The sequence below is a fragment of the Mus caroli genome, chromosome 6 (genome assembly GCF_900094665.2).
Source record: "Mus caroli chromosome 6, CAROLI_EIJ_v1.1, whole genome shotgun sequence".
Classification (NCBI taxonomy): domain Eukaryota; kingdom Metazoa; phylum Chordata; class Mammalia; order Rodentia; family Muridae; genus Mus; species Mus caroli.
The window spans coordinates 143,170,573-143,180,698 of NC_034575.1; positions in this window are offsets into that span (position 1 = coordinate 143,170,573).

The following is a 10,126-nucleotide window of genomic DNA, read 5'->3' on the forward strand; positions in this document are numbered from 1 at the left end:
ATCCTCTCTACTCTGAGGTTCAGTGGTTCCAGATGGCCTCCAGATATGGCCGAGTGGACCATGCGGGTAACCAGGCCCTGCATGATGCACCCACTCTCCTTGGTATGTTTTGTTTTGGTGTGTGTGTGTGTGTGTGTGTGTGTGTGTGTGTTGTTTGTTTGGATGATAGAATCTCATTCTGTAAGCCAGGCTGGCCTTGACTGGAGATCCTCCTGTCTTGGCCTCCCTACTACTGGAGTGACAGGTGTGGGCCACTAAGCCTCGCTTGTCATGTTCAAACTCTCCTCCACTGTCCCCACACTCTCTCGCTTCCTGTCTTGCTGTCATGGTAACAGAGTGGTTACAGGTAAAGTTGACACCAGAGCAAAGACATGGAGAGACAGACAGGTACTAGAGATGCAGATACCTCATATTATGAGCAGTCCTTTAGCCTGGGAACAAGAACTTGGTGACCTCTGGGCACTCCTTTGTCAGAGTTTTAGAGGAACAGGGCTGGGAGAATGCATACACGCACTGTGACTGTGTAAACATATATACACATACTTACATCCATGAGAATTCACCAGATTGACTGACTTGATAGGGCTGGGTAGCCCAATGGCTGTCTCTATACTGAAGAGGCTAAGGACCCTAAGCTGGAGGCTTCAGCAGTACTCACCAGCTGTGGAGGGACTAGAAGTTTCCTGGAAGCTGCTTGTCTTTGGCTTGTGTTGAAATGCTGAAGAAATGGGTCTGATGTCAGCAGAGGAGATACACTCTGGAGACCAGGTGGGCAGCCCACTGCATCTTGGTTCTGGCTAACTAGCTGTTCTCCTGTGGTAGCTACTGGATACTCTTGGCTCAACCTTTTCATCTGCAAAGTTAAAATATGGTTTCTTAAATCATTGTGAAGACAAAAACAGCCATATGGTGTGCTGAATATGCTAGAGGCAAATGCCCCTCCCCCACTCTCTCATGTCCATCAATCCCCCCACTTGCTTATGCCCACCAAATGTCCCCTCCCCCACTCTCTCATGTCCACCAACATATTGTATCTCCTCCTATTTGTCTCTTTGAAAACACTTGAAGAGGCCAGTTAACTAAAATTTTTAAGCATTTAACTTTGTCATTTATTGGTGATATTTAAATACCCAGAGAATAACATGCACCTTGCAGCTAAGCCAGAGAAATAAATCAAGGCTGGTATGTACAAACCCCATGTAAATTCTCTGTGGGACAGGAGAGTTTGCGTTCACCATGGCTCTCAGGTCACAACCTTAGACCAACGTGGGGTTTATCACTCACGCTTCCCACAGATGGCTCTTATACAATCCCAAGACATACTTCCCTCCAAATGATTACATTGGCATAGCAGAAGATGAACTCAAGTCTGTAGCATCCGAATGGAAAGAACAAATCTCAGAGCCATGGACTCTGTGTTTGGGAACTTGAGAGAGCTTTGCTGGTATACAGGGCTCTTGTAGCCAGACTCTAACTCTGGCCTGGAAGAAGAGCATCCAGGCTTGCGACAGACCTTGCCTCTTAGTTTCTTACCTGCACCCTGACATCGAGTCATCAGGGTGTGCCAGCAGTCATCTGTCAGACTTTCCTTGGAAGGCCCCTTTTGCAATGTCAGGCCTTGACCAGTGTTAAGTTCTGCCTTGACAGCTGGGAAACCTGGGGGAGCCTCGACTGGCCTAGCTGCAATCCCCCAGCACCCACCCCCCTGCTCTCACACAGAGGCCCCAGCTCCAGCAGACCTCTTCACTGAAAGGACCAGACCTAGCACATGCCTGTCTCTCAGGAGTTACTTAAGCAGGCCAGTCACATACATGGGTAAAGACCGGGATCAGCTCCCCTTCTCCATACCATGAAGCCGGTCCTCCACAGTTCCCTGTTCCTGAGTCAAGCACCCATATGGGCCCCATAGAGGTGTGATGTATCCTTCCTCCTTGGGCTGTGGGTCCATATGGTAAACTGAGGCTGATCTCATCTGTCTAGCATACATTTTCCATGTTCAGAAGCCCTCCCCTACAGGGAGGCTATGACCCTTGCCCGTAGGGAGAGCAGGAGGTGGCCATTCGATGCAGAGCTGGCCCACAGGTGCTGCCTAGCAACATCTTCGGGTCTAAGGGAGGAGTCGAGGGTACCACCTCTACAGTGATTCCATTGGAATACATTTAAACATTCAGTTAGAGTCTCTAGATCCTCAGACGTAAGTGCAGTCCTGACCCCTCATCAAGGAGACGTGTCTTTGCAACTGATGGAGACCTTTGCAGAAAACCACACTTATCCAATGCAGGAAACAAGAGATCATGTGGAGCCCAGTCACACCAGGTATACCAGCAATAAAACTCATGCACATCAGGGTTGGGGGTACTGCAGAAGAGAGGGGGACAGGTTTATTAGAGACAGGAATGCGGAGTGTGCCCTGAGAATATGTCTCTTAGGGATGTCAGAAGCTAAGCCGATGATATCTCATGGCATTCTGCTAAACATAACTCACGTGAAACAAGAAAGCAAGCTGTCCTCTAACCTCTTCCATGGGGTCCAGACACACACACACACACACACGCGCACACATACACACACGCACACATACACCCACGCATACATACATACACCCCCCACATACACACACATGCATACATACACACACACACACATACACACACATATACACACACACACACCCATGCATACACACACACACACACAACCCCCCACATACACACACATGCATACATACACACACCCACATATACACACGCACACATACACACACATGAATACATAAACACACACACACGCACACACATACACACACATGCATAAATACACCCCCCCACACACATGCATACATACACACACCCCACACACGCACACACATACACGCATACATACACACACGCACACACAAACATACATACACACACACCACACCCACATACACACACATGCATATACACACACACATGCACACACACATACACACACACGCATACACACACACACACACGAATCCCACATACATTTAATCATTTTTAATTAAAAATTCAATTAATTTCATATATGTAGACTGCGTGAGCCTTCTTGCCTGTGTCCACTCTGTGCAAGCAGTGCCCTTGGAGACTGAAAGGCTGCTTCAGGTTCCTCTGGAACTGAGATAGACTATCGCAAGCTGGATGTGGGTCCTAGTGGGCAAACCTGGGTCCTCTGAGAAAGAAGCAAGTATCTTAACTACTGAGTTATCTCTCCAGCCACCGGGATGCGTTTAAAAAACACATTAACACTGAAAAACGTGACTGGCCCCCCTTATCGGCCCTCTACTGTGGCATGACACAGCGAAGGTCCTCGTACTCTTCTGACACTTGATCTGCAGTAGCACCCACCCATTGACAGTAGTGATGATGCCCCAACAGAGAGATTTTAGAGCATCGCTTGGTGTGGAGCCTACAGCAAACGGCAGCATGGGATGGAGCTGGGAACCACTTCTGTCTCCTGGACTCTGCTGGGACGTGTTTGGTTTAGCCACCGTGGACTGAGTTCTGGCTGTAGGGCACTACGGTAAGGGTTTCCCTTATTTTCACTTATTGAATCTTCACAGTGTTCTAAGCAGCCTGGGAGGGGAAACAGTGTACTTAGCTCGCACATCCAGGTCACGGTGCACTACTGAGTGAAGTCAGGACAGAAGCTCAGGCAGGAACCTGGAGGCAGGAACGGAAGCAGAGACCATGGAGAAAGGAAGATGGCGTCGGACGTGAATCAGAATGGCTATGAGCAGCCACATGTTGTTATGATATCATAAAGGTTAGAATATTGGGATAATTTGTCTAATCTAGGTTGGACGCTTTTATCATTATCCAATTACTGTACTGGCATCTTGTGTATTGAGAATTTATTGATATATAAATCTGATTGGTTAACTATAAGCTTTGAGTCTTGTTTTTATCGGGTTACTGGATATTGTGTAATCAAACCTTGAGGATGGCGAATCTATTTAGTTATTGGAATGTGGGACAGAGCTGGAGGGACCCTGCTGGGACATCGTGTTGTGGCCCGCCAGTGCCAGTGCTAGAGCAGGAACGTGGCCTGGCAGTGCAAAGAGTTGCCGGGTTGAGAGAAGCAGGAGTGCAGTGAGTTAGAGGGTTCATTTTAAAAATATTTCCCGCAACAACTGGCCTGCTCCTGTTGTCTGCCCAGCTAACTTTCTCATATAATTGAGGCCCACCTATCCAAGGATAGCAAGGCCGCAGTAGACTGGCCCTCCTACATCAATTAGCGATTAAGAAAATCTCACAGTACTCAGCCACAAGCCAATCTGATGGAGGTGATGCTGCAGCTGAGGCTCCCTGTCTTGGGTGACTGCAGGACTGTGTCAAGTTGATGGCTAAAGCCAGGCAGACAAGGCAAGCTCCACGGCTCCGGTCAGTAGGTAGGGATCATGTGCTGAAGGCCAGGTAATTGTGACCACCTGAGACTGTGCCTGAGTGATCATGGTGTTACACAGACTGGGCTGCAGACCTGGAGTCTGCAGTGGGTCGCCTGGGGGTGGGGGTGGGAGTAGAGGGGAGCTAAGTCTTTGCGGATTCACCTGGAGGGAACTGATGTGTAGTGGTGAGGAGAGCCTGTGGCTCCTTTGTTACCTCAATAAGAAGCCACCAGAGAACATAGCGCTGATGCTGTTGGCAGAAGAGACCCAGAAGAATGCTTTCCCAGACGTTAGTGGGAAGTGGTGTCAGCAGACGTGAGAGGTGGTGCCGGCTTCCTGGACTGACACATTTCTCAGCACAGCCCCGGAGAGCGATGGCTGGCTTCTGGTCAGAAAGCTCCAGCCTACCCCAAGTCCTCAAACTTGTACAAGGGGAAGGAAGTGGGGTGCAGGTCTGTAAAACTGTCCTGAGATTACAAGTCACCCCTATGGATGGATGGCTGTATGCTCACTGAAGGAAGTTTGCCCTGGTGGGGGGAGGAGGACACGGGGAGGGGACTGGTGGGGGGGAGGACAGGAAATTAATGGTGGGGCAGGTTGGGGTGAGAAGAGGAAGCCCGGAGAAAGGACTTGATGGATTTGGGAGTCCACAGACAATCTCACCTGCCTTCACTCTCTCTGAGGCACACTTGGAAAATGCTCTTCAGGAATGCCTGTGTGGTTCTTCAGCTTGTGCGTGGAATGGTGAGGACCTAGGGAGGCTGGGGCAGCAGGACTGGCAGCTCTGCCCTCTTTAGAAATGCTTTCTTTTCCAGGCAGCCACTGCTCTACTGAGATTTCAGCAGCCATGGTGAAGAAGACTCATTAGCTAGCTTCCTATGCAAATACAGAGGTCTGCATTTGCAAGGGCCTCTGCAGAGCCCACACCTGGCAGTTTCCTTGTGGCTCTGACACGTGTACTCAGACATGTGCAGAGATGGAGTTTCCCTCTGCAAGTCAGTCCATCGATCTCACAGGATGAAGGCAAACACAGAGAACTCTGCTGGACCAGGCACCAGTACGCAATACAGTGGGTATATAACCTTTGCTGCCAGACATGTCCCCATTTGGAGTAGAAACCCTAACCTTTCGCTTTTTGACTGTTCATAATAAAACCTGAAGGATGCAGACAATAAGGTGAAGAAAGCAAACACATCTACAGTCACAGTGGAAGGGTAACTTCCACCAATAACTTTCATTCAGCAAATCTGTTATTTTTTTTATCTTTGTCTCTTTAATGACGTACCCATTAATCTAAGGCCACAGTGAGGTAGCCACCATCACTGCAAATCTTAGTAGACAGGAAAGTACACAGATAATAAATATACTCCAAGTACTTTAGAAAGAGATTTATATTTTATGTGTGTGGGCGTTTTGCCTGCATGTATGCATGTGAACCATGTGAATGCAGAGCCTGAGTATGCAGAAGAAGGTATCTGATGCCTAGAAACTGGAAGTACAGATAGTCGTGAGCTGCCACGTGGGTGCTGGGAACTGCAACCAGGTCCCTTTGCAAAGACAAATGCTCCCAAGCACTGAACATCTCTCTAGCCTTTCAATTACTTCTGTAAGTTGAATGTACTTGTGCGTCTAACATACAACCAAGACTAGCTGTCTCTCTCCTCTGCCTTTATCTGGACAATGCGGGTATTTACCCTAAGACCTGGTGCTGGGCTAGGGAGATAGACTAGCCATTGTGTGTGTGTGTGTGTGTGTGTGTGTGTGTTTTGTAAGCATAAGGAACTGGGTTTGACTCCCAGAACCCACAGTAAAACTAACAAGCAGGATGTAGTGTTTTCTGCCTTCACAACCTCGGGAGAAGTCTGCACGGATCACAGGAGAAAGAATTCACTCATTAGCAGAGATCCAAGAATAAGACATGACTTGGAAGACACAGATCAGTCTGAGTGAATTTTTGAAGCTGGATTAAGGATTATGAGGTGGTAAGGAGGGAAGAGTCAGTAAGCAATGGCGCATAGCCACAAGCAGGTCTCGTAGAAGGGGCACACGTGAAATTGCAGTTGCAAGATAAGCTGAGTGTATGAACCTTGATCTGCACAGAACCTCCCTGGAGTCGCCTTTGCAGCCCCCGTGACTCCAAATCTAGTCAAGTTGACAATGACAGTGATCCTCAGCTCATAAAGCCACTCTTCTGCCCTTTAGTCAATGACACTGGCTCTCTCTACCCAACTTTTCTTTAAATGTGCTTAAGGTCAAAGGTTTGCAAAAAAAAAAAAAAATGCTTTCTGTACGCCAACTACCATCAAACTGCCTCCTTTGTCTGTCATTTATCAGCCAGGAAACTGACAAGGGAATAAGGTTCCTGAAGCTTAGCTGCTCATTGTGGGCCCATGAAGGAATCCGTGCAGCTGCGTCACTATGGTCCGCTTTTCCTAGAACAGAGCTATGGGTCTCCAGTGGTGCCTGAGAGATGCTGCTGTGGATCTGATTATATTCTTTTGATTACAGTTCCCCCGGGCCCAGCTGGAGATGGAGGTTTTCAGAGCCCAGTTCTCAATTATTAAAAGCATAGCAAGTGTGTAGAGAGCATTTGCAATGCAGGGGAGGGGGGTGCTTTAAAAGCCGCAGCTGTGGCACACCATCTCTCTCTTAACCCCTGCAGATGAGCTAAGCTAATAGATGAGCTCTCAGTGTGATAGCCCATTAGGGTGATGGATAAGCCATTCGCCAGTCACAGTTACAACGTGGACTACTGACGCCAGCCACTGCCACTGCTAAGCTTGAGTAGGACTTGTTCAGGGTGGCTGTTGGCTGGTATCGAAGCCCAGTTAATACTCCAATGTCTGCCCAAAGGAACAGACGAGAAAAGGAGAAGCAGGACAGAGGAGCTTGGGGCTGGATCCCTCCCGTACCCACAAGGAAAATCTCAATGGGTCGTGGAGACGCTAGAGAGGGCAGGAGCTCTCGGTGGCCAGATGGGTTTCACCCAGAACGTGGAACTACTGAGGAAAAACCAAAGATGGGCCAATATCATTCTGTTAGCAAGACTCCTGGTCAGAGATGTCAGCAAGACCTGGGGTGAGGTGAGGGTAGACAGGGGAGGGTTTCTAGAGGCCAGTAAGGCAGACTAGCTGAATTGGTGAGGTCCGGATTTGATTGCAAGACCCTGCTTCCAAAGGACAGGGTAGTTATCAAGTGAGGAAGGTCCTCTACCCTGGGGCCTACACACACACACACACACACACACACGAGCCTCAGTGAAGCAGTAACTTTGTTTTGAAGTTAAGTTTCACAAGTGTTTTCCCCATGATGATGGCAATGGCTGGCTGTTGATAGTGAGTCTGTTTGGAAGGCAGTGCAGAAGGAAAATGGGAATGAAATAGAGACAACAAAGACTCCCCATCCTCTGCTTTGAGTTTCAGGCTGTTTAGTCGCCATCTTCAACATGTGTGCACTTGGCCATTGTGAGGCAAAGTGACTAACTGGCAGAGTTCAACTAGAATATACAGAACGGAGCATGCTGGGACGAGAAGGGGGCTGCAGGTTGATCCCCAAGACACCGGCTCCACTGTCTCTGCCATTGTTGATTTTACATTTCCTAGTAATTATATTAGTTGCTGAGAATTATTCTTAAAGTTCTAAGGCTGTCAGCTTAGTCTGATGGGGGAATAAGAATTAATTACAAGAGTTAACACAGTTCTATCACACCTGAATACCGATGCTTGTGTGGACCCCTTATGTGTCTAATGATTTGGGCTGCCTCTCTTTCCACTACCACACCAGAACACTGATACTTGTGTGGACCCATTGTGTGTCTAATGATTTGGGTTGCCTCTCTTTCCTTTGACAGAACGGGTCATATGGCAGATGTTTTGCTGAGGCCACCAAATGATTCTGTAACAAAAGGGTCAGAAACAAGTCTTCCCTCGTACTCTTCCTACGGTGAAGAACCAAGAAATGGTTCTCTATCACGTTTCCCATGTTCTCAAAACTCCTTAGCTCCAGACCAGAGTGTTCCCAGAGCGTCTCTGCTCCTGGGTGTGGAGCTGGGCGGCCATGTTTGCACTGTCCTCATTTAGAGGTACAGATTCAGCAACAGCTGATGACAATTAATTATCCTTTGTCAACCGCATTCTGAGCTCTGAGTTCGTTCCCAGGTGTTTAGGGCTACAGCAGCACACTTGGCCCGTGTTCTCTACGCCTCCCTTGGCGTAGTGCCACTACAAGGACAGCGGCATTGTAAGTCACATGACTCCTTCTGATGCCGCCTCCCTCCCTTGGCAAACGTAGCACTACTACAGCATTCCAAGCGAGGATGGCGTCCTTGTACAATGACCATCATCGGTCTCACTCTGGCCCCTTTTTTCTATGTCTCCCATGTCTGTCTGATCACCATTTCTTTAAGGATTACATACCACACTACAAATGGAAGAAAAGCAACAGAGAAGAAAATGGCCATCAGGAACGTCTGCATGTCATGAAGGAAGAGTTGATAGGCTGTGACATAGTTTTAGGGGGCAGGAAAACTTATGGGTCAGAGTTTTAGATATTTGAAACCTTGGTTAAAATATATCTTTCCTGACATGCCTGGTCTGAATGGCTCAGTATGAGTTACAAACCACAGGGACAGCCTGAGTCCCTAATCAACCTTCACGGTGCAGTCTGTTTGCAGGAACCAATGTTAGGGCATAAAGAGAGTTTACCTCAAACTGGCCAGACAAGTGGGACCAGGGAGAGGGGAAGAAAAAGGGAAAAACTGAGGTAGAAAGGGAGGAATGGAGGGACAGAGGGAGGAAGGAGGGAAGGCGGGAAGAAGGGAGGAAGATTAAGAACAACTTTTGGATATTGGATCTGTCTTCTGAAAATTAGAAATTAGGAATTGAAGTTGAAATTGGGAAATGCCAATCTGGAAAATATCTGTACTTTATCCAATGGGAGTTTTCACTTAAAAACCAAACATCTTTTAGGTAGTTTGAAGATTTATTTTCCTGTGTGTGTGTGTAAACGCCTTCATGTGTATATGTGCACCAAATGCATGCCTGGTGCCTGCAGATGCCAGCAGGGGATGTTGGATCTCCTGGGACTGGAGTCACAGCTGCCTGTGAGCAGCAATGTGGGGGTTGGGAACTGAACCCAGGTCTTCTATAAGAGCAAATGCTTGTAACCAGAGGCACGTCTCCAGCCCCCCTCTTATAAGGACTTTTAACATGGAAAATTATTATTAGCATTTTTTGATAGTTAGACATTTTTATATTTGGTGATTAGTTTTGTCATTTTGATCCACAACCCAAATAACTTGGACAGTCTCAGTGAGGAACTGTCTGCATATGGTTAGCCTGTAGGGTGTGTGTGGGATTATCTTAACTGATATAGGTAGACCCAGTCCACTATGGGCAGCAACATTCCCTAGATGAGGGGTCCTGACCTGTATAAAAGTGGAGAAATCAAGTTGAGTGCAAGGGAGCAAGCAGCATTTGTGAGTTCATTTCTCCCTGCCTAGACTGCAGATTTGATGTGACTAATCCCTTTGCTATGGTTTCCTCTCAACAGTGGGCTATAACCTGGAATTATAAACAAAAGTAAACCCCCTTTTTCCTACCTTGATTTTTCTTTCCCACCAACAGAAATAAAACTAGAACAGGTAAGAGGATCCAACATGAGCAGAGCTTTGTCTTTCTCTTCCTTCCTTCCTTCCTTCCTTCCTCCCTTCCTTCC